The sequence below is a fragment of the Canis lupus genome, unplaced genomic scaffold, assembly GCF_011100685.1.
Source record: "Canis lupus familiaris isolate Mischka breed German Shepherd unplaced genomic scaffold, alternate assembly UU_Cfam_GSD_1.0 chrUn_S1567H1756, whole genome shotgun sequence".
In the NCBI taxonomy this organism is placed as follows: domain Eukaryota; kingdom Metazoa; phylum Chordata; class Mammalia; order Carnivora; family Canidae; genus Canis; species Canis lupus.
In genome coordinates, this window is record NW_023330407.1 from 39,257 (window position 1) to 67,047 (window position 27,791).

The 27,791-nt window shown below is 51.1% G+C and overlaps 1 long non-coding RNA gene across 1 annotated transcript; it reads right to left on the reverse strand.

Moving 5' to 3' along the window:
• Nucleotides 1-6,754: 6,754 nt before the first annotated feature.
• LOC119878386 lies at nt 6,755-8,636 on the reverse strand. Its single transcript, XR_005386823.1, has 4 exons — nt 8,464-8,636; nt 7,806-8,007; nt 7,255-7,362; nt 6,755-6,961 (listed from the first exon to the last, which is right to left on the reverse strand). It is a non-coding gene; the product is annotated as an uncharacterized LOC119878386 (long non-coding RNA).
• Nucleotides 8,637-27,791: the final 19,155 nt, after the last annotated feature.

A 27,791-nucleotide genomic window follows, 5' to 3' on the forward strand; every position in this document is an offset into this window, starting at 1 on the left:
AACAGTTATTTTATTTCCAGGCTGGCTCCTCACAGAGGCTTCTTTGCCTGCTTCCCCTGAGTGGAATTCCACAGCCACCTCTAGGTCACCTGCAGCTCAAATTCATATCCTCCCTCCCATGGGAATTTCTCACTCCTACTCACTGGCTCAATATAGGGGAAGCGCCAGCAGCCATTTAAGAAGAAATGCAATGGGACATAGGGACATTATTCTTCAGGGTCTCTTCAATTATGAGATCTCTGAACAGGAAGATGCTTGTATGAGAAATTAAGGGGGAGGGAGTAGATTGAACGAGAAGCACACCATCTCTATCCAAGGCTTGCAGAGACCCCTAGGAGGGATGATGGGAGATGGTTGGATAGCACACTGTGGGGACTGTGGAGGCTGGACAGTCAGCAGATGGATTCTCTGGTTAGGTGTCTGGACGTCAATGCTCATCCTGTCCAGGTATCCATTAGTCACTCGAGGGGTGTCTCTCTATATCAAGATCTATTAGTCATGAGGACAGACCAAAGAATCTGTAGAGCCTCCCACAGAACAGATTCACGAGTTCTTTTTCTTTTAAAGATCGATTTATTCATTTATTTATTTATGATAGACAGAGAGAGAGAGAGGGGCAGAGACACAGGAGGAGGAAGAAGCAGGCTCCATGCCCGGAGCTTGACGTGGGACTAGATCCCAGGTTTCCAAGATCACGCCCTGGGCCAAAGGCGGGCGCCAAACCACTGAGCCACTCAGGGATCCACAGATTCGTGAGTTTTTTCCTGAGAAACTGGAATTGCCAATCCTGGATGGAGTTCTAGGGGGACCTCATAACTGTTTCCAGGCTACAATGTGTTGAGACCTGGCTCCATCAACCTGTGGCAAAATGTCAGGCTGGAATTGTTTTCACAATAGAAATCTGGGCTGAAATTGGGTTTTGGGGACAGCACCAAGGGTAGATTCCATGGCAGTATATGGAGGTTTAATCTGGGAGGCCACATCCAATCAATGATCTGTGAGCTTGACAAGGAGAGTAGGTTCCTGGTCATGGTGGGTGAATGTAAGCAGAAGGATTTACCTGACTCCCCTTCCTGAGCTTTTGTGTTGTCCAGCAGGAGAAAACAAAGTCAGGACTTTTCACAGGTGATATCTTAGGGCATGTGTCTCGTGGCAGGTTTGAGCTCAGGCAGGAGACAGGAAACAGCTTCTAGGGAGATTGCCTCCTCCCGTGAGGTGTGCATCATCCCATTACCAGCTGCTCCAATAGAAGACACCACAGATGGACCACATCTTAGCTCTGCCTCTCCACTTCATAGAAATCAAGCACAGTAAAGGCATGGAGATGAGAACAATCCATAACACAGTGATATTATTAAAAGTGCTCATCTTAATGGGAAAAGAACCCCACCCCTGCGGTGATTAGGGGACATAAAATACATTAGCCTCCTGTTACCAGAGGTCAAGATGAGAAGGTTTCAATACAGTGTTTTAGTTTCTTTTGAAGAAGCCATTGCATTCACTCTTCTGGCAGTGGACCGAGCTAATCCTGTCTTCAGAGTGTAGGATAGAGGGGTCATTCCTCAGCATCTTAAAAGCCATCTACGGAAAGCCCACAGCAAACATCATTCTCAATGGGGAAACAGTGGGAGCCTTTCCCCTAAGATCAGGAACAAGGCAGGGATGGCCACTCTCACCCCTACTATTCAACATAAGATACCTAGGAATCAACCTCCCCAAAGAGGTAAAGGATCTATACCCTAAAATCTACAGAACACATAAGGAGATGGAGGGAGACACAAAGAGATGGAAAAATATTACAGCTCACGGATTGGAAGAAGTAATATAATGAAAATGTCAAGGGTACCCAGGGCGATTCACACATTTAATGCAAGTCCCTATCAAAACACTGAGGACTTTAGAGATTTGGAACAAATCATCTTAAGATTTGTGGGGAAATAGAAAAGACCCTGAATAGCCAGGGGAATATTAAAAAGAAAACCATAGCTGTCTTTAAAATTTTTAGTGATACTTTGTGTGATACACGATTTGGAATATATGTGGAATCAATACATTTTGTTGCATTAGGGCTTTTTCCATTTGGAGACATCTCAGTAAATCAGTTCCACATGGTGGCTCTAGCATGTTGGGGCTCACATGCCAGCGATCACACAGAAGCAAAGAATTGAAGGACACATGGAACCTGAAGACTCCATAAGCAAGGAAGGGAATTCGGGGAGAGAATGGAATCTTAAGAAATCCCTCACGGAGGAAGAGCATGGAGTGAAGACACTCTGGGTGCAGAGACGGGAGACGGTGGTGGATAAGGAAGAGCCCCGCTGTCAGGAGGGAATCCGATGCTGCCAATTCCTTCCAATGTGGCTGCTTTTGCCCTTGGAGTGTTCTAGATAATGTCTGCTTGAGGGCAACCTCCCAACTCAGTGACATTTTCAAGACTTTTCCAAAAATGTGGTTTGGTTCTGGGGTTTTCTGTGCACAGTCTGGATCCCTGCTCAGTGAGAGGCTCCATCTCACTCTCCAACTGGCACAGATCTATCCCCTTAGCTCTCTACTCAGTCTGATGAATAAATAAAATTTAAAGAAACCCTGATATTTTCTCCACAAAATTCAAACTGTCTCATTATTTTCTAATAACTGTGATTCATGAATGTTATAATTCATTCTGAAAGGAAATAATGGAAACATTAAATGCATGTATATGTGACCAAAGTTTGAAAGAACACGAGAACGCTGCCCAAATCATAAGAATCAGCATAATCACACATTAATTACCTTTCAACAATGCATTAGTCAATCGTGCCCCAAAGGAATATAATTGTTACATAGCACCCATTAGTTAACCTCAAAACCCACATTCATTCAGTTGAGAATATCTTTCTGAGGTGTCACCCAAGGACCAAAATTGGAGTGGAAGTGATCTGAAATCCTGTGCCCACCTCTTCTTTGTCAGGAGATTGTCACACAGACGGATGACAGTAAAGTGTCTGGACAAGTTAGAGTTGCTGGGATATGGAGCAATTCCCTGCGGGAGATGGGTCCTTGCCAGGCACCTTCTCTTCAGTCAAAGGTGGGGGTGGATTGTGAAGGGGCTGTGATTCAATCAACATGATCTAATCAGGCAGGATGCATTTAACTCCTGAAATATAAGCATTTCATTGCCTCTTTGCATTTCCAAATATTATCAAGCACTGGGTTTATGGGTTGACTTCTCAATATATATTTTGTGCCCATAATTTCCTGAAAAGAAGTCTGTCGCCATACAAGGCTGTAGGTCATCGACTTACACGGTAGTTTGTCATTTCTTTGTGTAGGTGCCCTGGGTTTTCAAATCGGTGCTGGTTGTATATGACCAAACACATTGCTGCCAACACTCCACCCACGCTGGTTTGGACAAATGGTCTTTCAATATAAAGAGAAGATAAGCAATGGGATGAGGGATGCATGAGGACATGGTCAGACATGCTCACACTGACCCCAGGTCCTCAGCATCATTTCCACACTCAAAGCTGCCTCTCACTGCTTCTAATCCTTTCACCTTCAAGTGGCCCCATTTTTCCCCAAGGCTGAAGGAAGGGAGGATTCACCCAATGTGCATCCAACTGTGCTAAATCCATCTATTACTAATATCCATAACCTATACCTGTTTGTTCAGATAACTCTGTCGTCTTCCATATCTGGATGAGAGTGGATTTTCCTTTGGGAAGATAGGTTTGGGTTTGGTTTGGTTGTGCTTGGTTGTTTTAGGTTTGGTTTGGTTTGGTTTTTTGATGGCAGGGAAGCAAAAGACAAGTGAGGTGACTAGAGGGGGAGAACAGGCCTGCTCAGGACTTCCGTAGCCTTTCTCCCTGGTCTCCCTGTGCACATGGATGGAATCCCCTCCACAGCGCATGAAGTCCTAATTGTGCTGGAGAGCCCAGCATTAAGGCCCTTTGCTCAAGCCTGCCTGCCTCCTCACCCCTGTGCCCTATATTCCTGCAAGTCCAAGAATTCTTAGACTACTTTGCTTGTTCCAATCCCAACATGCCCCCGTGAGGATAGACCTTCGTACCTTTGGACCTCTGGGATTTTCATAGGCTTTCAGAAAGTAGGGAATATTTCTTTTCATGTATGCATCTCTTGAGGGCCCAGGAAGCCTCATTTTCCTCAGAAGCCATGAGATAGCAATACGGTGGCATTCATGGGATGAGACAGGGGCCTGGCTCAAGGGGCCAGACTCTGATCCGGGTCACATAATGATTGCATGAATGGGAGTTACTTAGGGCTTGGGGGTGGGAGAAGGATCCCACACTGTGGCTTTTCTACTGCCTTTTGACATTTTAAACCCTAGTGTGCTCATAAAGGAGCTCCTCTACCCTCCACCTACAGGCATCTGCACAGAGAAAGGGAACACCCTTAAGCAGATGCTCTGGAGTGAGAAAAGAGCAGTCAGTTGTTTTTCCAAAAAAGAACAAAAAAAGAAAGAAAAAGAAATTCTCTGAATACAAATATGGAAGTGCTTGGTTTGGTTTGTTCTCATTTGGCATGGTGTTGTATTGCTTTGTTTCCATGGGCCCATATCAGAGATATCCCTGAGAAAGAGAGACTGAGAGAGAACAAGAGAGAGAGAGAGAGAGAGAGTGAGAGAGAGAGAGAGACACCGTGGCCTTGGTTTTGTGGTATTTAGACGACTTGTCAACCATTGCCTCCTTAGGAAATCATCAGGAGGGTAAAAAATCTCCTTGCCCAGGTCTCAGAAAGGAGGCATCATGATCCAACATTAAAGTGGGATCCAGAATATGTATAGAGGGAAACCACCCACTCATCCCATTACAGACCAATGTGCGACCCAGGGCCCATACAATACACAGGGCTCCCTCACAGGGTGCACACGGTCAATGTTCCCTATGCAGTACTTCACGAAGGAGACTGGGTGTGCAGGAGACCCTCAAAGTCTACAGATTCCCCAAAACTATCAAGCTGTTGTCCCGTCTCAGTTAATTAAGGATGGAGGAATTAAATTAACTATAGAGAGTTTCAGAATTGCTGAGATTTAAAAAAAAAAAAAGAACACAAAATCTTAAGAAACACATGGAAGCATTTCATCGGTGCTAACATTTTATTAAGGGAAATAAAACACTACACACAAATCTAAATTAATGCTGAGAATAACTGAAATGCACAGATGAAATATTGCCCACCACAATTCCCACAAAGCAACCACCACAGTCTAGAAAAACTCATCTCAGGAGAAAACAATATGTCCATTTGCAGGGCCCACAGTGGGTTCTCGATGCCAAAACCCCAAAGGCACACATGTGTACACCACAGACACATTAACATCTTAGATTCTATTTCCAATGGAGTAACAAGTGCTGATTCAAATTTCCCTCCATTTATTGGAAAACCTATTTGCAGAAGAGAAAATTGACATTCCAGAGGGAAGACTACCCTTTGCCACAGCACACAGATTTCCCTAAAGAAAAGTGCAAGGTGTGTTTTCCGGGGTGGGTGTCTGTGCATAGCCCCAGAGGCATGAGAGGCAGCACGCTGTGGACCCGGGAATTTCCATGCAAAGCAGCTGAGCAAGTGCTGATTCCCCACATGAGTCCAGGACGGGCCACATCCTCAGGTCCTCAGTCACCCTGTCAGGGTGCAGTGGGGTGGAGGACAAGGGTCCAAGGCCAGGAGCAGGCTCATTCGCTCTCAGTGTCTTCTGAGGATGAGGACACCTGTAGGTCACCGTGGAGGACACTCCAGGGGCCACAGACACAGGCTCCGTCCAACAGGTGGGGGGCAGGAGGGCCCTGAGCAGGTCCTGGCTTCTCAGGAGGAAGAATGAGGGAGCTGCGAGGAACCGGGAGCTCCAGCAGCTTCTGTCCAATCTGGTGAAGACCATTCTCAGGGGCTGAGTGGGGGCCCGCGCAGAGGGCGGCCGTGGGAGCTTGGTGCACGTCTGCAGCGTCTCCAGGTGAGGTGTGGCAGGTGTGGGCTGGGGGCCCTTGCTCGGATGGAGGGCAGGTGTCTTCCTGGGTTGGGGGGGCTCGGCTGTGCATCCAAGGGCACGTCTGCTTCCTGGAGGACACAGACTCCCTGAATTCCCCACAGGGCCTCCCTGGATGCTCCTGCGGGTGTGCTGGCTGGGGCTCCACCACGCTTTCTTTCATATGTTCAGGGTCCTGTCTAGGGGCATCTGGGCACATTTCTTGCTGGTGTCTGGAGGGGCATTTGGGAATTGTCTGTAATGCTTTGCTGACAGCGGGACGGGTGTTCTCCTCAGGATACTTGGGTGGTGCCTGGGTGTGTCCCAGCCCATGGCCCTGGGAGCTATCCTGGGAACCCTCGAGGGAGACTCTGCAGAGCCTCTTGTCTATCTGCTGCACAACCAGGCTATCAGCCCTGTCACAGGGTTGGCGAGCCGGCTGAGGGGTGTCAGCGATCGGCACTTCCTGGGCACCAGGAGGTCCACCAGGTGGGCTGAGGCTAACTTGAGGGCTTCTGAGATGAGATGTGCAATGGAACCAGACACTCACGACTGGGTTGTCTTTACGCGGTTCCATCGGCAGGGCAGGCTCAGGGATAGAAGGCCTCCTGGTGGTGTAGACGGGCATCGGCATGTGTGGACGCTGTGGGAAAAGAGAACACACGGGACTCCATGAGTTTGGCCCCGGCACCAAGGCAAAATGAACACTCAGGAAAGAAAGAAAGAAACCGACAAATGGCCAAGACCTTAGTAACCACCCCCTCCCCCGGAACAGGGAAAGAAAAAGATGGGATCTGTTGACCTAGGAGTAGGGAATCTGGCTGCAGGGTTGTTCTGGAACAAAGGCCTGACAGGATGCTGTTGATGCACTTGAGACATGGGGGGGGGGGGAGACACGCAAAGTCCTGCCTCACAGCGATGCTTCTCCATTGGACCAGCTCTTCGATCCGTTCTGCTCATGAGGCAATAGGAGTCCTGCTGCTGTAGTCATGGTGGTAGCTCCTGAGAGGGGATGGGCAGGGGGGTAATGTGTCATGAAGGACAGAGGCATGATCTCTGAGGATGGTATGTGCTCCAGGAGTGCCCGCCAATGTCCATCACATGCCAACGAGCCATGATTCGCACAAATACAAGGCATAAGGCAACATAATAGGCACCAAGGAAAAAAAGGGTGCAATGACCATGCTACTCAACTGCCACTGGTCAGAGAGGAAGTGGAGCCCCGCCTCCCCCAGGAGTCCCGTGGAGCCCAGCGAGTCCCCAAGGGCACAGCCCGGGAAGCAGCACACACTCACCCTCACATAATCACAAGATTCTGTGTCTTCCTTCCAGGTGCACTTCTGCCCCTTCGGGGTCTCCTGGGGAACCTGTGGAGCAGGGCCTTCCTCTGCTCGGCTTCTTGCCTGCATGAGAAATCAAAGCATGGAAAGGAGAAGGAACTCCCTTCCCTGGCTTCCAGCCTGACACCTGCTCAGGGCTTGGGCCAACCTGGTCCTTTCCCTCCTCAGCCACTCTACGCCCACCTCTGCCCCTCATCCTAACTATCGGGAGCTGAACAGGTCGTCCAGGCAGTTTCTTACATTCAGAGTCTGAAAGGGTCTGCCTTGGCATGTGCCAAGCTCCATACATTCACTGGTGCAGGGACACTTGTCCAGCCACAAACCCCACACCAAATCAGCAGGGACAGCTCCATCACCCAAATGTGGACCCTGTTAGTCTGGGAGCTCCTCTGCCTGCCTCGCCCAGCCTGGCTCTGCCCGCAGCCGCCCTGCACACTGTGCATGCACACGGACTCGGGGTCTGTCGTATCAGCCCTGGCATTCGGGTCACAAACCCCATTCCTCACCTTCGTCTCTCTGCCTTCTCCCTCTCAGCCTGGTCCAATCGCCCAGCCTGGTGCCGCTGGTCCCACTGACTCCCTGGCTTCACATTCCCTTCAGCCTCCTGGAGCCCAAGGTCACAGGAACAAGGGTCGTGCCCCAGTGTTTTATGGGGCATCTGGTGCTTGATGCCTTGTGTCCAAAGGCCCCACAGTCCCTGCACTTTACCTGGGGGAGGAAGGGGCAGGGGTCAGTGCATCCACTCAAATGCCAGTGAACCTGCCAAGCACATGAATGGGAGGCCGTCCTCATGGAGTGGCACGTCGGATGAGGACAGGGGACATCCTATCTGGCTAGTGAGGTGTCAGTATAGTGAAGACCTCTGGATGCTTACTCCCCATCCCGTGGAAGGGAGGAAAGGGGAAGAGGGATTGGAGGTGTCAGGTTGAGGACAGGTGGAAACATCATTAAGACTGGGGACAAACACAAGGCTCGATCTGATCTTATGGTGCCCTGGGGCTGATGCTCAGAGCCTCTGAGTGTCCCAGTGTGTAGCCTGGGGGATTTCCTGCCCATGTCACGATGGACAACTGAGTTCGGGTCACGATCTTCCGGGAGCCTAGCCTGTCGCAAGACTCCTGGCAGAGCTCCTGCTTCAAAATCCATGCCAGCCTCCCCACTCACCCTGGGATCCTCCTCCTCTGGACTGGGAACTCCGAGGGCCAGTCCTGCTGTTTGTGGCCTCTTGCCTTTCTGGGGTCTGAAGGGACTGTCGGGCCCAAGCTGGGCATGACCGGCCGCCATCAGTCCCACCTTCTGGAGGGACAAGTCAGTCTGCTTCGGGGATGGGTTTCGGGTAGCCTGAGGGAAAAGAAACACATGAGTCCTCTTCACCATGACATAGGCCTGCTCCCTGTACCATCTTCCCAAGGAGGCCTTAGCGAGCTTCAGGACAGTGGTGCCAAACACATTTTTGCCTGTCACTTCTCTTTCCTCCATCCTGCCTACTCTCTCCTGGCCAAGCCACATCCCCGCTCTGAGGAAGGCCGCCCTTAAGGAAGGACTCTTGTTGACACTATCATTAAGACTCTCCAAATCCCCTGTGGGAGCAAAACCAGGGACAGGACCTCTCCCGATTGAGGTCCAGTGGGATGCACCATGGAGCACACAAAGGGAAAAAGGGTCAGGAAAGTGGGCTTCCCTCTCTCATATCTGAATGCCCCTTGTGACAGCAGAGGAAGCCATAGTTAAGTCCAAATTCATTGGGAAAACACATTCTCCTCTTCTCGATGGGAAGCTGCCCATCTGAACACTTCCATTCCATGTGTGGGTGCCAGTGCCCCAGTTAACTGCCATTGATGGTTTGGCAGCTGAATTTCTTTTCACCTTGGGAACCAGGTGATTCTTCTTTTTGAAAAAAAGGTCAATTTTTATGGGAGAGAGAGAGAGTGTGTGTGTGTGTATGAAGGAATGTGATCACCTGAGCTGTAGGAAGGACAGAGGGAGATGGAGACACTCAGTTATCAGAAACCCAGTGAGGGCCTGGATCCATCTCCAGAGCCTGAGATCACGACCCGACCCAAGTCAGTCCCTGAAACAATGGAGCTGCCCAGGCGCCCTGATCCTGTGTCTTCTCTAGGCCTGCAGGGCCCACTGAGACATTTACGGGCCTTCTGTCCCTGCTCGTCCACCACCCCCACACCAATGTGACACCTGAAGCCCCATTCCACTGGCATGGAACCTCCGGGTGTCCAGGGCATTCACAGCCATGCCTTGGCTCAGTCTCTGTTCTCAGAACATGTTAGACCAGAAAGTCCTTAACCCGTGGAGGAAGGGCCAATCCCTCCATCATTTCCTCACTGTCCCATTGCTCGGTCAGGGAAGGTAGGACCAGTGGCCCGAAAACTCACCTGAACTGCAATTGTGGTCCTCACGCCCATCAGGAGAGGCTGAGAAAGGTCCTGGACAGACTCCACTACAGGAGACTGTGTGTCCCGTGGGAGAGAGGGATGGTCAGGAATGGCCACTTCCGTTGCTCCCGGACTTTTATACTGCCCCAAGGTCACGTGATGTTTCAGCCACTTGAAAGACATCCACCTAATCCTCTTAGCTGCTGCAGGGATTGAGCCAATCAGCAGCTTCAACAGGCTAATGATGCTGTCATGAGAGCGATTTCTATGACTGTGTGTGTGTGCCTGTGTGTGTGTGTCTCTGTGAATGGAGGTGTGAGTCCATGCGGATTTGGTGGAGATTGGAATTTCTGCAAGTGAAATTATATTGGTACATTTTAGCGTGGGAATTAGCCTCAGGACTCATGTTTCCTGAACTATTGGTATTTTATCAACACTTCTGCTGAATTTAGACCTAATGGTATTAAAAATTGGGTCAGGGTTTGAGGTTATTCAAGATGTTATATCCATTTTCTCAACTAACTTTTAGTTAAAAACTGAAATATCATAAAGAGCAAGATCTTCCAATCGGCAATAATCGCTTGATTGGATTAAGGGATTTGGGTGTGGTCCCTTTCTCAGAGAGACCTTTCAGTCCATCCCAGGTCCTAATCGTGGCTCTCTCATCAGACAGCACCTTGAGGTCTTTCTCAACCTCCCTAACTGCCCCTGCTCCTTTTTGAACAGAATTTGATCAGTTTCTATGTTCAATGGATATATCTCTATGAATGTCCTTTTCCTTCCTCAGTAACCTCAAGTGAGCCAAGGAGTGTTAGACGTCAGTGCTCTAGGACAGGGAAGATCACTCTCCCAAAGGAGCTCAGGTATCACATAGGAACACGTTCTCCTCACCAGCCAGAATGTTTGTAGCTGTAACCAATTACTTGGGAATATGGCATCCATTGCTTGGCTTCTACACTTCCATCTCTCTTGACTCTGATCCCAATCTACAAAGATTGTGAAGGTTTTGATGGATACCAGTTTCTGCCAGGTGTGGCCCGGATCCACCACAAGAGAAATTCTCTGGCTGGTTTTATGCTTTTGGGAAACATTCCTTTGAAACTCCCTTTCCTACAAGAGTCTCTATCCTTAATCCAGTGTTTATATGCCTCATTTTAACTGTTCCTCGGGGAATTCCACCCCAATATCCTTTATATTCTCTTGATTCAGTTGCAATATGTTGTAGGCTTGTGCCTTTTTCCACATTGTGGGCTTGGCAGGTGTAGATGCGGGTAGGAGGGCACCTGGTTAGCTTGTGGTTTGAAAGTGTCGTTATGGCTTCTTCCGCCTACAGAATTGGTAGTGTCTGCTGAAACATTTTTGAGTCGACATGACAATTCATTCCTACTTGTGACCATGATCCTTTGCATTGGAAAAGGAGGCATCTTTGTGCAGGTTAGAATAGTGAAGAATAATGAAGTTTAGGAAATCGTATAAGTCTTAGGAAAGGTGGAAACCTAAGTCTATGTGTCTTCTTTACTGACCAGAGGCCAAGAGAAACAGGAACATTTTGCCAGGCCTTGGTCAGTGACTGGGCTTCACAAGCCCTGGGGCCCTGCTGAATTCTTGATGTTCACTTGTCATCCTTGGACACTTAGAGAATAAAAGTGTCATCTCTGAAGCCACCATGTTTTCGGGTATTTATTCTGTACCCATGGAGTCCAATTAAAAAACATGTGTAGGATGCTCTATATGATATCTCCATTTTTAACTGAAAGTTTTAATTGACAAAATGAATATTACATCATGGTTATCCTCAAACTTTGACCCCATTTTTATTACCATTAGGTCTAAATTCAGCAGAAGTGTTGGTAAAATACAAATAGTCAGGAAACATGAGTCCTGAGGTTAATTTCCATGCTGAAATGTACCAATATAATTTCACTTGCAGAAATTTCAATCTCCACCAAATCCGCATGGACTCACACCTCCATTCACAGAGACACACACACACAGGCACAAACACACAGTCATAAAAATCGTTCTCATGAGGGCATCATTAGCCTCCTTGCTGCTGATTGGCTCAATCCCTGCAGCAGCTAAGAGGATTAGGTGGATGTCTTTCAAGTGGCTGAAACATCACGTGACCTTGGGCCAGTATAAAAGTCCCGGAGCAACGGAAGTGGCCATTCCTGACCATCTGTCTCTCCCACGGGACACACAGTCTCCAGTGGAGTCTGTCCAGGTCTTTTATCAGCCTCTCCTGATGGGCATGAGGACCACAATTGCACTTCAGGTGAGTTTTCGGGCCACTGGTCCTACCTTCCCTGACCGAGCAATGGGACAGTGAGGAAATGATGGAGGGATTGGCCCTTCCTCCAAGGGTTAAGGACTCCTTCTGGTCTAACATGTTCTGAGAACAGAGACTGAGCCAAGGCATGGCTGTGTATGCCCAGGACACCTGGAGGTTCCAATACCAATGGAATGGGGCCTCAGGTGTCACATTGGTGTGTGTGGGGGGTGGTGGACGAGCAGGGACAGAAGGCCTGTAAATGTCTCAGTGGGCCCTGCAGGACTAGAGAAGATACAGGATCATGGCACATGGACAGCTCCATTGTTTCAGGGACTGCCTTGGATCAGGTCACGATCTCAGGCTCTGGAGATGGATCAAGGCTCTCACTGGTTAACCTGATAACTGAGTGTCTGCTTCTCCCTCTGTCCTTCCTACAGCTCAGATGATCACTCTCCATTACACACGCACACACTCTCTCTCGTAAATAACTTACATTTTTCAAAACAAGAATTACCTGGTTCCCACAAGCTAAAAATATATATATATTTCTCAGATTTGGTGGGGCTGTATTGGGGACATTGCCAAGAACACATGAAATGGAAGTGCTCATAGGTTCAGATGGGCAGCTCCCCATGGAGTAGAGGAGAATGTGTTTCCCAAGTGACTTTGGACTTAATCATGGTTTGCCCCGGAGGGGCATTCAGATATTAGAGAGGGAAGTCCACTTTCCTGAAGCCTGTTCACTTTGAGTCCTCCATGGTGGATCCCTCTGGACCTCAATTGGGAGAGCTGCTCTCCCTGATTTTGCTTCCAAAGGGATTTTCGAGAAACTTAATGATAGTGTTGGCAACGGTCCTTCAAGGCAGACTCAACAACCTTCCTTCTTGGTGGCATCCATCAGAGCAGGGATGTGGCTTGGCCAGGAGGGCATAGACAGGAAGGAGGAAAGAGAAGTGACCGGGGGAAATGAGTGTTTGGCACCACTGTCCTGTGGACAGGCTTAGGCTCGCTAAGGCCTCCTTGGGAAGACGGTACAGGGAGGAGCCCTATATCATGGTGAATAGGACTATTTTGTTTCTTTTCCCTCAGGCTACCGGAAAACTATCCCCGACGCAGACTGACTTGTCCCTCCAGGACATGGGACAGATGGTGGCCTGTCACTCCAAGCTTGGGCCAGATTGACCCTTGAGACCCTAGAAAGGCAAGAGGCCACAGACAGCAGGACTGGCCCTCAGAGTTCCCAGTCCAGAGGAGGAGGATCCCAGGGTGAGTGGGGAGGCTGGCATGGGTTTTGAAGCAGGAGCTCTGCCAGGAGTCTTGAGACAGGCTAGGCTCCCGGAAGATCATTGACCGGACCCTGTTGTCCATCCTGACATGGGCTGGAATCCCAGCAGTCTACACATTGGGACACTCAGAGGCTCTGAGCATCAGCCCCAGAACATCATAAGATCAGATCCACGCTTGTGTTTGTCCCAAATCTTAATGATGTTTCCACCTGTCTTCAACCTGACACCTGCAATCCCTCCTCCTCGCCTCGCCCTCCCACTGGCTATGAGAGGATGCATCCTGAGGTCTTCACTATGCTGGCACCTCACTAGCCAGATAGGATGTCCCTGTCCTCATCCCATGTGCCACTCCTGGGGATGGCCTCCCATTCATGTGCTTGGCAGGTTCACTGACATTTGAGTGGATGCACTGACCCCTGCCCCTTTCCTCCAAAGGTAAAGTGCAGGAACTGTGGGGTCTTTGGACACAAGCCATCAAGCATCAGATGCCCCATAAAACAGTGGGGTGTGATACTCCTCCCTGTGGCCTTCCGTTCCAAGAGGCTGAAGGAGAATGTGGAGCCGGGGAGTCAGTGGGACCAGCGGCACCAGGCTGGGCTATTGGACCAGGCTGAGAGGGAGAAGGCAGAGAGACGAAGGTGAGGAATGGGGCTGGTGACCCGAACACCAGGGCTGATATGACAGACCCCGAGTCCGTGTGCATGCACAGTGTGCAGGGCGGCTGCGGGTAGAGCCAGGCTGGGCGAGGCAGGCAGAGGAGCTCCCAGGCTAAGAGGGTCCACATTTGGGTGATGGAGCTGTCCCTGCTGATTTAGTGTGGGGTTTGTGGCTGGACAAATCCCTGCACCAGTGAATGTATGGAGCTTGGCACATGCCAAGGCAGACCCTTTCAGACTCTGCATGTAAGAAACTGCCTGGATGACCTGTTCAGCTCCCTGTAGTTAGGATGAGGAGCAGAGGTGGGTGTAGAGTGGCTGCGGAGGGAAAGGACCAGGTTGGCCCAAGCCCCGTGCAGGTGTCAGGCTGGAAGCCAGGGAAGGGAGTTCCTTCTCCTTTCCATGCTTTGATTTCTCGTGCAGGCAAGAAGCCGAGCAGAGGAAGGCCCTGCTCCACAGGTTCCCCAGGAGACCCCAGGAGGGGCAGAAGCGCACCTGGAAGGAAGACACGGAATCTTGTGACTATGTGAGGGTGAGTGTGCGCTGCTTCCCGGGCTGTGCCCTTGGGGACTCGCTGGGCTCCAAGGGCCTCCTGGGGGAGGCGGGGCTCCACTTCCTCCCTGACCAGTGGCAGTTGAGTAGTGTGGTCTTTGCACCCTTTTTTTCCTTGGTGCCTAGGATGCTTTGTATGTGTGTGAACAGTGGCTGGTTGACGTGTGAAGGTCATTGGCGGGCACTCCTGGAACACATACCATCCTCAGAGAAGAACAGGCCTCTGTCCTTCATGACACGTTACCCCCAGCCCATCTCCACTCAGGAGCTCCCACTATGACTCTCCAGAAGCAGGACTCCCATCGCCTCCAGAGCAGAGTGGATGGAAGAGCCAGTCCAACGGAGCAAGCATAGATGTGTCGCCGGAACTTCTGATGTCAAAAGTGCATGAACATCCTGTCATGCATTTGTTCTGGACCACCCTGGAGCCGGATTCCCCACTCCTAGGTGAACAGTTGCCATTTCTGTCTTTCCCTGGTCTGGGGAGGTTGCGGAGGTCTTGGGAATTTGTTGGTCTCTTTCTTGCACAAATGTTCATTTTGCCTTGGTGCCGGGGCCAAACTCACGGAGTCCCGTGTGTTCTCTTTTCCCACAGTGTCCACACATGCCGATGCCCGTCTACACCACCAGGGGCCTTCTATCCCATAGCCTGCCCTGCTGATGCAGCCACGTACTGAGACCCCTGACATGAGACTCCGGTCCCATTCCACATCTCGTCTCAGAAGCCCTAAAGTTAGCCTCAGCCCAGCTGGTGGACCTCCTAGTGCCCAGCAAGTGCCGATCGCTGACACCCCTCTGCCGGCTCGCCAACACTGTGTCAGGGCTGATAGCCTGGTTGTGCAGCAGAGAGCCAAGAGGCCCTGCAGAGTCTCCCTCGAGGGGCCCCAGGCTGGCTCCCAGGGCCATGGGCTGGGACACACCCAGGCACCACCCAAGTATCCTGAGGAGAACACCCGTCCCACTGTCAGCAACACATTGGCAGAGAATTCCCAAATGCCCCTCCAGACTCCAGGCAAGAAATGTGCCCAGATACCCCTAGACAGGTCCCAGAACCCCCGAAAGAAAGCGCGGTGGAGCCCCAGCCAGCACACCTCGGGGATCATTGCGGAAGCCCCTGTGGGGATTTTGGGGAGTCTGTGTCCTCCAGGAAGCAGACGTGCCCATGGATGCACAGCCGAGCCCCCCCAGCCCAGGAAGACACCTGCCCTCTGGCCCAGCAAGGGCCCCCAGCCAACAACTGCCACTCCTCACCTGAAGACGCTGCAGCTGTGCACCGAGCCCCCACGGCCGCCCTCTGCGCGGGCCCCCACTCAGCCCCTGAGAATGGCCTTCACCAGATTGGACAGAAGCTGCTGGAGCTCCCGGTTCCTCGCAGCTCCCTCATTCCTTCCTCCCGAGAAGCCAGGCCCTGCTCAGGGCCCTCCTGCCCCCACATGTCGGACAGAGCTTGTGTCTGTGGCCCCTGGAGTGTCCTCCACGGTGACCTACAGGTGTCTTCATCCTCAGAAGACACTGAGAGCGAATGAGTCAGCTCCTGGCCTCGGACATTGTCCTCCACCCCACTGCACCCTCACGGGGTGACTAGGGACCTCAGGACGTGGCCCGTCCTGGACTCATGTGGGGAATCAGCACTTGCTCAGCTGCTCTGTATGGGAATTCCCGGGTCCCAGCCTGCTGCCTCTCATGCTGCTGGGGCCGTGCACAGACACCGAACCCCAAAGACACACCTTGCAGTTACCTTAAGGAAATCCATGTGCTGTGGCAAAGGCTACTCTTCCCTCTGGAATGTCAATTTTCTCTTCTACAAATAGATTCTCCTAGAAATGGATGGAATTCCGAATGAGCACTTGTCACTCCAATGGAAATAGAAACTCAGACTTTAAGCTCTCATTGGCGTACACATGTCTGCATTTGGGTTTTCAGCTTCGAACAGCCCCTGTGGGCCCTGCAAATGGACATTGTGTTTTCTCCTGAGATGAGTTTTTCTTGTGTCAATGGTAGTAGCTTAGCGGGAACTGTGATTGTCGACATTTAACCCTTGCAGTTCGTTTATTCTTTAGTGTTAATTCAGAATTGTGTGTAGAGTTTTATTTCCCTTAATAAAATATTAGCACTGATGAATAGCATGCAAGGCTCTCTTTTGATCTTGTTTTGTGGGGTTTTTATTGCTCAGCATTTCTGAACCTCTCCATAGTTATATTAATTCCTCCAGCCTTAGTTACCTGATGGGAGACAGCAGCTTGATAGGTTCAGGGGATACATAGACATTGAGGGTCTCCCGCACACCCAGTGTTCTGCGTGAAGTACTACCCAGGCAACATCGATCCCCGAGCATCCAGTGTGGGTGCCATGTGCTCCACATGGGGCCGCGGCCGCACATGTTCTGTAATGGGATGAGTTGACGGTTGCCCTCTATACATATCCCGAACCCAGTTCAATGCTGGATCATGATACGTCCTTTCTGAGGCCTGGGCATGGAGGTTTTTCACCCTCCAGATGATTTCCCAAGGAGGCAGTGTTTGACATGTGGGCACATAGTGGTCCAATAGCACGAGACCCTGGACCGGTTGCTTCCCTCTGACTCTCTCTATTTCTCTGTCCCTCATACTCAGGCATATCTCTGACGTGGGCTCATGGAAACAAAATCATACAACAGCATGTGAAACCAAATGAATTGACCCCAAACCAAACCAAACCAAAGCACATCCATAGTCATGATAAGAGATTTCTTTTTTTAGGGGAAACAACTGACTGCTCTTTCCTGACTCCAGGGCACCTATTTAAGGGTGTTCCCTCTCACTGTGCAGATGCCTGTAGGTGGAGGGTAGAGGAGCTTCTCCATGAGCACACTGGGCTTTTAAAAGTCAGAGGGCAGTACAGAAACCACGATGTGGGATCCTTCTGCTCCCAAGGCCTAAAAACTCCCATTCATGCAATCATTATGTGACCCGGATAAGAGTCTGGTCCCTTGAGCCTCAGGCCTCGGTCTCATCCCATGAACGCTGCCCTATTGCTATCTCATGGTCTCTGAGGAAAACGCAGCTTCCTGGGCTCTCATGGGATGTGTGCAGTAAAAGAAATGTTCCCTACTTCTTGGAAGGCTGTGAAGATCCCAGAGGTCCAAGGGTGGAAAGGCCTATCCTCACAGGGCATGTATCCTGGATGACCTTCTCCCACCTGTGCTACCCACACCTGAGCAAGTCCACCACCTGTTCCCATTCCATAGGGGAGGTCACAGGAAGGAGCCTTGCACCGTAAGCTCAGACCAGCAGGGGGCGATGCTGGCCAGCCCAAGTTGTTCCTAGGCTTCCAGGAGGGCCCCACTTTGTGCAGTTGCTCAGGCTGGTAGGTGTGCAGCTCCACACTTTGGGCTGCAGCGTGTGCATTTGCTAGAGCTGCAGAGGCACAATGAGTATTGACAGGAGGTCTGGGGACGTGGTCCCCACCTTGCAACTCTAATGTTGCCACAGCTGGACACTGCCTGCTGAGGAAAGGTGAAAAATCCTTCCTGTGCTGTGCTTCCAATGCTCTGCAGTCCTGCTCATCCCCTGTGCAGCCCCTGCACCTGGGGAAACCATGGCTTTCATTGGAAGCCTGGAGGCCCTACTGGGAGGTCAATATTGGTTTGGAAAAGAGTAGATCAGGTTGTGACCCTGTAAGTGCCAGGAAGTTTCTGATAATATTGCCCTGCGAGTAATGGGTCCTCCTGCTTCACCCCTGGCCAGGACCTTCCAAGCAGGGAAGGAGGGCTGAGGAATAGCTCTCAAGAGCAATGTTACTCCATATCTATTTCTCCATCGACTGTGTGTCCATCTATCGCTGAAGAGCCTCCCTGTCATCCATCTCTCTTCCATCATCTCTCCATCCTACACCTAGAAATTTCTCATTCCTCACAATGAACATATTCACTTTCACATAATAGGAGATGAGATGACTTTCCTGCCACTGTGCACCGGATTTCACAGAAACTACTAAGGCAGGACTGTCTTGGCCCAGTACATGGTAGTTTTTAAACGTAACTGTCTTTTGTTTTCAAATGACTTAGCCTGTGAATAAATCCAGCAAAAATGACATTGGCACAGGCATGTTGACTCCTCTCTCTCCTAGAAAGTCCTGCCTGCAAGGCTGCTGCTTCCTGGTGAATAGCTCCATGTCCAAGAGAAGAGAAAAAGGAAACACAGGAGCCCCCATTTGGACAAACACCACAATGTCCTCCATTAACCTGGTCATGAACATGTCTGCACGTGGCCTGGCCCAGAGCCTGATCCTTTGTCCTCCTGAGCGCTTGCCCCATAGCCCATAGCCTTCCCCATTGCTGTGACAGTCAGCACACACGAGCTGCACTGGAGCTTCAGTTCTGTGAAAGCAAGCGTTCCAGAAGACATAGGACAACCACCCCCTTCTTGTTTCTTCTAAATAGCACATGAGATAGTGAACATGCGTGTCAACATAGATATCATTTAATTTGGAAAAATTTGTGTGGAGTCAATCTTCTTGGATGTGTAACTCATGAATCGAAGGGTGAGGAAAAGAATGGTTTTCTGAAATAGCTGCAGTTTTGAACACCTGACCCAGGGTCACAGGGCACAGAGGGTCCCATTCAGGAGCAAATCCACAACCCCAGACTCAGAATCACAACAGGAGACCAGACAACACCTTCTGCAGGGTTTGCCTTGGATTCAGGAGCCTAGGATCCTGGGAAGCTGTTGCCCATCCCTGGCCGGGGCGATTGTCACCTTCTGGGCCTCCAGAATGAGGGTACCGGTGCCCACATGTGTGCACACAGGACCTCGTGGGCCTGGATGCATGAACACACCAAGGAAGAACGTGTGGGTGGAGGTATGTCCTGCAGGTGACACCCGCCTCCAAGGTCATAGATATGAGGCCACAGTGGCCTGGGGACGTCTGGGGGAAGCACCCGCTAGGATACTCCCTGTCCCACAGGCAAGACGCTGACCATCCCTGACGGGTACAACGGCTTCTCTGGGGTCAAATTGGGGAAGACTGGACAGTCGTGTCTGAACCCAGGCGTGTGTCCAGGCTGGGGCCCTGGGTGCACACAGTCCTTCCCTGGGGCCTGTGGACAGGGCTGTGGTCATGTCCCTGTGTGCACAGGCCATTGCCTGCAGGGAGGGGGGAAGCGTTGGCAGCACGAGCACTGCCCCTGCAGCTTCCTCCAGGAGTGGGTCAGGGCGGGGGTCCCAGGAAGTGAGTTCACTTCCGTGTCACAGAGCCCAACAGAACTTGGAACCCCCCAAACCAGGCACCTGCATCCAGTGCAGCCCCAGCTCATGCTCACTTGGCTGGAGACATCTGCTACTGGAGGATGCTCTCTTGCTGCCGGCCCACCTCTGGGGGCTCTGGTTCCCAGGAACCCCAGGGGTGCGGCTTGTTCCAATGCTGTAGGCAGTGGCTCCAGCATAGGTACCAAGGCGTCAGGGCGGTGATCAGGAGGTGCCGTCAGGTAACACAGTGCAGGCCAGGCCAGGCCCCCTGTGCCACCATCCTGGGAGCCCCATCCCCTCCTCTTCAGGTTCAGGGAACCAGGGATGTGTGGGCAGGTCCCATCCAGGCTGGGGGACGCTGCAGGGCGGCACATTCCCCGGGAATCCCTTCAGGGTCACCCTGATGTCACGGGGGGCAGGGGGGAAACAGGGTTCCTGAGGTCCTCTACCCGCCCCGGAGTCACCCCGAGGCCCTGCAGCCGCATCCCTTTGCTCTCCCCGGGGGCGGTGGGTGCCACCTGCGCTGTGGTGTGTCTGGGTGGAGGCAGCTGGGGGTGCAGCCCAGCCGAGGGGGCCAGACCAGGCACTGAGGCCTCCTGCCTGGCTGCCGGGCACTGTCTCCACAGAGCTCCACCCAGGACGTGGGGCGCGAGCGGGAGGAAGGGGTCGTCTGCCCCACCGCCTCCAGGAGCAGGGAGGTGCCCTGCACAGCTATCAGAGGCCAGCACGGGCTCAGGGTGAGTGCAGGGGCTGGGCCACCCGACACCCGGGCCCCGATGCGGCAGGAAGGACCCCGGGTCCCAGAAGCCAGCCTGCTACCCCCTGGGCCCCCCGACACTCCTGCTCCCACATGAGTCTGAATCCCCTCCTCCCCACACCTGCCCCCATGGCCCTGCCCCTGCTTGGACCAGATGCAGAGTCCCTGTGCACAGATGTGTGGGAACATCAGAATAGAGCCCTCAGGGGAGGCCTGGTCGCCCGGCGGTTAGCGCCTGCCTTCCCCCAGGCCTGATCTCCGAGGCCCGGGTTCGAGCCCCGCCTGGGCTCCCTGCACGGGCTGCTTCTCCCTCTGTCTGTGTGGCTGCCTCTCTCGGTCTCTCTCTCTGTGTCTCTGGAGGTCCTTGTACTGATCCAAATATTTTGAACATTTATCCTGTGAGATTGTTTCTCTATTGCATAGTTGGTCCTGTTTGTGTAAGAGACAGGCAGGGAGCTTGAGCGGGAGAGGGAGCCCCAGCTCCTCAAGCCCATGGGGCCCCAGCGCAGGGCCTGCCGGGGCGGGATCCCAGGTCTCCTGGCGGCTCCCTGCAGGCTGCACGTCCCCTCTGTCCCACCTCAGGGTGCAGGGGCCGCGGCCGGGAAGGGGCATCAGATCGTCCTGACCAAGCTCACCCGGACGGAGCTGCTGGAGTACAAAGTCCGGCAACTGCTGCTCGCCTTGCAGCGCAGGGACGTCATCTACATCTTCAGCTTTTTGGAGGATTATCATCAATTCGCAACCACGGACGAGGTGCTGGACCTGCTGTTCACCGAGTGAGCACCTGCCCCTCCGCAGCCCAGGGCTGGGCCACCTGCTGCTGGGGAGGCTGGGGATGGTGTGAGCTTCCCGGCCTCGGGCTGCTCCCCCGCCTGGAGCAGGGTCCCCCAGGGCCTAGCGGGGTCCTGCAGGGCAGCCCCGGGGCTTGGCCTGTGGCGGGTCAGCCAGAGGGGCTGTGCCTGTGCTCAGCAGCCGTCCTCCTCCCCGTGACCAGGCCTGTGCCTCCTCCCCCCGGGGCACCAGGGTCCTGAGTGGACTGTTTCCCCATTGAAAGGGAGGTTTGAGAGTCCCTTGGGGGTCTGTGTCCTGGGGCAGCCAGACTGGGGGACCCCGGGACCCCCCAAGCCCACTAGGATATGGGCCAAGGGCCTGGCCAGAGCCCTTTCATGCTCAAGCCTTCAGGAGGTCCCAGCAGGTGCGGGCACTTCTCTGGGAGCTGCGCGTGGCCCCACGCACAGAGCTGATGGCCCCCAGGGCTCCAGCCTAGTCGGGGTCAGAGGGTTACAGCCCCCATGATGAGAGGTCGTGTCCACAGGACAATTCATGGGATGCCCCCGCTCTCCTCTAGGTATGGGTGCATCGTAGATGCTGGGGTAACAATGACGTGGTCCTGCAGTGCTGGAAACTGTGAGTGACTCCGGCTCCTGCAGGAGGGCCTTCCCTCTCCAGGAGGGCAGCGAGGGGGCTGTGGGGTGGGCTGCACCCTCACCCCACACATCGGCAATTCCCGTGACAGGGTAAAGGTCTAAGGCCCCTTCGGGAAAAGAGCGAAGGAGAGCGGTGGATGGGGTGCAGGCTTGGTGGGAGGCACTGGGACCCCTCAGGGAGACCTTCTCCATGCCCCCCCCAACCCTCTCTCTGCCCCACACCTGGGACCCAGAGCAGAGGGGGTGGGGAGCATCGTACTCCCCAATCTGGTGGCACCTGCACCCGGGGGCACAGCAGGTGATCAGGACGGCCGGTGAGGGCTCCCGGACCAGGCGGCCCTCGCCCTGTGGGAGATGGGATATTAGAGTCAGTGGAAGGACACCCCCAGGGGCCCCTCTGGAGGGAGGCAGCCCAGAGCCACAGGAGGGAAGGTGGCGGTCCTGGGCGGCTCCTGGCAAGGCCTGGCAGGACACAGAGCCCGAGCCCTCCTGCCTTGGAGCTTCCCAGAGCGACAGTGTGCAGTGAGGGCAATGACAGGCCAGACGCCCCCCGTCCCCGGACGCCTGCCGGTGGACTCAAGGGGCAGGTGGGCAGGGACCAGGCTGAGGAGGGAGCCCCGCTTCCCCAGGAGAGACGCTGATGGTCACCCCGCTGGGCCTGGGCTCCCCACAGAGAGGCTGCGTGCCAGCCCCTCCTCAGGGAGCAGGCCTGTGGCAGGCAGGACCACCAGGTGGCAGGGGCACGAGGAGCAGGATTGGCCTTTGACACCCCGCGGGGGAGGCCAGGGCCCCGTGTCCTGCAGGGCTTCCCCGGGACACCTGCATGTGACAGAGCCCTGTCTTCTGATGCCTGTGCCCGCCTGTCCCTCCCCAGGGCCATCTCCTGCATGCTGGAAATATGGCTGGATTATTATGGGGAAGACTTTTGTCAGTTCCCAGAATTTCCTCCCTTATGAAACTTCTGCAATTGCTAAGACAGCACATGCCAGGCACAGATGTGCATCTCCGGGCCCTGCGTTACCTGAGGCAATTCAGACACCTCCAGGCTCATCCTTCTCTGTTGATAACCAATGTATGTCCTTCTGGTCAATCTCTGCGTGCAGAGGTGAAGAGACCCTCTTTGTGTGCTTCTTTTAAGTATAATGAGTTCTGAAGAATGTGATGAGTTGAAATTGTATTTTCAAATCATGAAAATGAGCCTGTGCCAGACCTTTTGCCAGCTCTCATAGATTTGCTCTAATTCTAAATGTAAAATTAGGAGAAGTGGAAAAGGATAAGATAAGCCATTGCCTTTTTACCTCTGAGAATTGGCTGCCATTTCTATGTAATTTTCTTCTGAGACAGCCATAGAGTTGGTTAGAAAAAGGCTCTTACTGATGAGATATTGTTAAGCATTCTTGTATCAATATTCTCAATTTAGCAACCAGAACATTTTTCCTCAGGAAAGGAGTACTATGTGATGAAAACCCAGTATTCAGCATATTTTCCCCCATTTTTTGGAAGTGACATTTCACACACAGGTGCCAAAAGTGAATTGGGGTGGGGAGAGTGAGAAACTTTCAAATTTATAGTTATTACAGAAATCGTGGAAATTATGATCTGACTGGAAAGCAATCTTGTATCACCTCCCAAAGAATCATGGTCTTTTTTTCAATAAAAAGCAGACAAAAAAATTGTTGTTTCCTGCCTTGTTAATGTTCTCCATTCTCACTGGTGTGAGGTGGGATCTCATGGTGGTTTTGATTTGTATTTCCCTGATGGCCAGTGATGTGGAGCATTTTCTCATGTGCTTGGTGGGCAGGTCTATCCTTCCTCTGTGAGATTTCTGTTCATGTCTTTTGCTCATTTCTTGATGGGATGTGTTGTTTCTTTTCTTTTGAGTTTAATAAGTTCTTTATAGATCTTGGAAACTAGCCCTTTATCTGATAGGTCATTTGCAAATATCTTCTCCCGTTCTGCAGGTTGTCTTTCAGTTTTGCTGTGCAGAAGCTTCTTATCTTGATGAAGTCCCAACAGTTCATTTTTGCTTCTCTTTCCCTTGCCTTCATGGATGCATCTTGCAAGAAGTTACTGTGGCCAAGTTCAAAAAGGGTGTTGCCTGTGTTCTCCTCTAGGATTTTGATGGAATCTTGTCTCACTTTTAGATCTTTCATCATTTTGAATTTATCTTTGTGTATGATGTAAGAGAATGATCCAGTTTCATTCTTCTGCATGTGGATGTCCACTGTTCCCAGCACCATTTATTGAAGAGACTGTCTTTCTTCCAGTGGGTAGTCTTTCCTGCTTTGTTGAATGTTATTTGACCATAAAGTTGAGGGTCCACTTCTGGATTCTCTCTTCCATTCCATTGATCTATGTGTCTGTTTTTGTGCCAGGACCACAGTGTCTTGATGACCACAGCTTTGTAGTACAACCTGAAATCTGGCATTGTGATGCCCCCAGCTATGATTTTCTTTTTCAATATTCCCCAGGCTATTCGGGGTCTTTTCTGATTCCACACAAATCTTAAGATGATTTGTAGCAACTCTCTGAAGAAAGTCCATGGTATTTTGATAGGGATTGCATTGAATGTGTAAATTGCCCTGGGTAGCATTGGCATTTTCACAATATTAATTCTTCCAATCCATGAGCATGGAATATTTTTCCATCTCTTTGTGTCTTCCTCCATTTCTTTCAGAAGTGTTCTGTAGTTTTTAGGGTATAGATCCTTTACCTCTTTGTTTAGGTTGATTCCTAGGTATCTTATGCTTTTGGGTGCAATTGTAAATGGGATTGACTCCTCAATTTCTCTTTCTTCAGTCTCGTTGTTAGTGTACAGAAATGCCACTGACTTCTGGGCATTGATTTTGTATCCTGCCACACTGCCAAATTGCTGTATGAGTTCTAGCAATCTTGGGGTGGACTCTTTTGGGTTTTCTATGTAAAGTATCATGTCATCTGCGAAGAGGGAGAGTTTGAATTTTTCTTTGCCAATTTGAATGCCTTTTATTCCTTTTTGTTGCCTGATGGCTGAGGCTAGGACTTCTAGTGCTATGTTGAATAGCAGTGGTGAGAGTGGACATCCCTGTCCTGTTCCTGATCTTAGGGGAAAGGCTCCCAGTGCTTCCCCATTGGGAAAGCTGCTGTGGGCTTCTCGTAGATGGCTTTTAAGATGCTGAAGAATATTCCCTCTCTCCCTACACTCTGAAGAGTTTTGATCAGGAACGGATGCTGTATTTTGTCAAATGCTTTCTCTGCCTCTATTGAGAGGGTCAGATGGTTCTTCTTTTTTTCTCTTGCTGATATGGTTAGTCACATTGATTGTTTACGTGTGTTGAACCAGCATTGCATCCCGGGTATAAATCCCACTTGGTCATTTTGAATAATCTTCTTAATATATTGTTGGCTTCTATTGGCTAGTATCCTGTTGAGAATTTTTGCATCCATGTTCATCAGGGATATTGGTCTCTAATTCTCCTTCTGGGTGGGGTCTTTGTTGGGTTTTGGAATTAAGGTGATGCTGGCCTCATAGAAGAAGTTTGGAAGTACTCCATCTCTTTCTATCTTTTAAACAGCTGTAGTAGAATAGGTACGGTTTCTTCATTAAGCGTTTCATAGAATTCTCCAGGGAAGCCATCTGGCCCTGGACTTTTGTGTCTTTGGAGGGTTTTGATGACTGCTTCAATTTCCTCCCTGGTTATCAGCCTGTTCAGGTTTTCTATTTCTTCCTGTTCCAGTTTTGGTAGTTCATGGTTTTCCAGAAATCTGTCCATTTCTTCTAGATTGCCTAATTTAATGGCGTATGGCTGCCCATAATAAGTTTTTAAAATCGTTTGTATTTCCTTGGTGTTGGTAGTGATCTCCCCTTTGTCATTCATGATTTTATTAATTTGAGTCTTTTCTCTCTTCTTTTTAATAAGGCTGGCTAATGTTTCATCTTATTAATTCTTTCAAAGAACCAACTCCTGGTTTTGTTGATCAGTCGCATAGTTCTGGTCTCTATTTCATTGAGTTCTGCTCACATCGTTTTTAACCCTCTTCTTCTGCTGGGTGTAGGATCTATTTGCTGTCTTTTCTCCAGCTCTCTGACAATTGGCTTTCTGACATTGAATTGTAATCCAAATTTTGTAACTCTGTGGGAGAGAGGACTGTTTCTGATTCTTTCTTTTGAGGTGAGGTTTTACTTGTAGTCATTTTGCTCAGTGCAGAGTGGCCAAAAACAAGTTGTATTGGGAAAAGGAGAAAAAGAGAGGAGAGAAAGAAGGAAAGAAAAGAGAAAAAGAAAAGAGAAAAAAGGAAGAAAAAAGAAAAAGAAAGAAAGAAAAAGGAATAACGGGAAAAAAAGGTGGGGGAAGCAAACAGAAATCAAAAAGCAAAACAAAACAAAACAAAAAGAAAAGCAAAAAAAAAAAAAAAAAAAAAAAAAAAAAAAAACCACGGGGGAGTATCTTCTGATTCTGTGTACTTTAAGTCCCTTGACTTTCCCTGGAACTTGTCTGTCTAGCTGGTGTTCTGGGGAGGGGACTGTTGTGCTGATTCTCAGGTGTTAGCACTTGGGGGAGCTGCTCTGCCCCTGCCTGGTGCTCAGTGGGGGTTGTTTACCCCGTGAGGCTCCAGGAGCAACAGCCCCAGTGGCAGCGGCAGGTCTGGAGCCCTGGAGTCAGCTCCTGCAATAACTACAAAGCTCTCGGTCTGCAGGGCCTGGAGGCTCCGGGGCAGGGCCGCTGATCTGCTCAGCTCGGGGCAGGAGCGTCCTCGCTGTCCTGGGCCTTCCCTGCCTCTGCCTGTCCCGGGGGAGGCCGGATCCTGGGCTGTGTCCCGGCGCCCTGTGCTGCGGGGCCTATGCTGTTGGATTTGGGCTCCCGCCCCGCAGCCCCCTCCGCGGAGCCGCCCCCGAGCCCCCCGAGCTGCTCCCGCCCCGCAGCCCCCTCCCCGGAGCCGCCCCCGAGCCCCCCCGAGCTGCTCCGGGTCCCCAGTGCGCGCTGCAGCCCTTAGGGAGCTCGGCGCACTCTCCCGGGCGCAGGTGTCTGTTAGTGTCCCCGGGAGCCCGAGGGCATCCCCGCCCTCCTGGGTCCTGCTCCACCTCCCTGCGAGGCCTTTCCGCCCGGGAAGGTCGGTGCAGCTTCTGCTTCTCGGGGACGGGCTCTCCTGCTCCGGGGACACTCGCCCGGCCTCAGCCCGGCTCCTCGCGGGGCCCCTCCCCCTTGGAGGCCTTTTGTTTCTTTATTTCTTTTTCCCCGTCTTCCTACCTTGATAGAAGCACGAACTCTTCTCACTGTATCATTCCAGCTGGTCTCTCTTTAAATCTCAGGCCGAATTCGTAGATTTTCAGGATGATTTGAAGGTTATCTAGGTAATTTGGTGGGGACAGGTGATTTGGGGGACCCTACTCCTCCTGACATCTTGCCCCTCTACTCGCACTTTACAATTTTAAAAATATACTTAGATTCTTGAATGTAGAAAATCATAATATTCATTAATATATGAGAGCCCACTATCTAAATATGCCTCAATTACATGCTGATGAACATTTACTTATTTCCTGGTTATCACAATTACAATGTTCATACACACTTCTACAGGTTAAATACCAAGAAATATAATCTATGAGCCATACGTCATATGTATATTCACTTTTATTGAAAATTTATATTTTTATTATTGAAATTTATATTCTATAAATGCTTTTGAAACACATTGCCACCAGCAGGATATTAGAGTTCTCTTTTCTTGGTATTCTCACCATCATTGATAGTACCTGACATACTAGTTTTTGTCTATTTTTTTGTCAAAAAAGTTTGCCTATTTTGGGGATATGTAGTCTTCACAGCTTCTTGCATTCCCATGATTAGTAAGGTGAGAACTAATATTTACATATTTTTTACCACTTTGATTCCTTCTGTTTAAATTATTTTTTTAATTTTATTGACCTGATGGAGAGTTTTGTT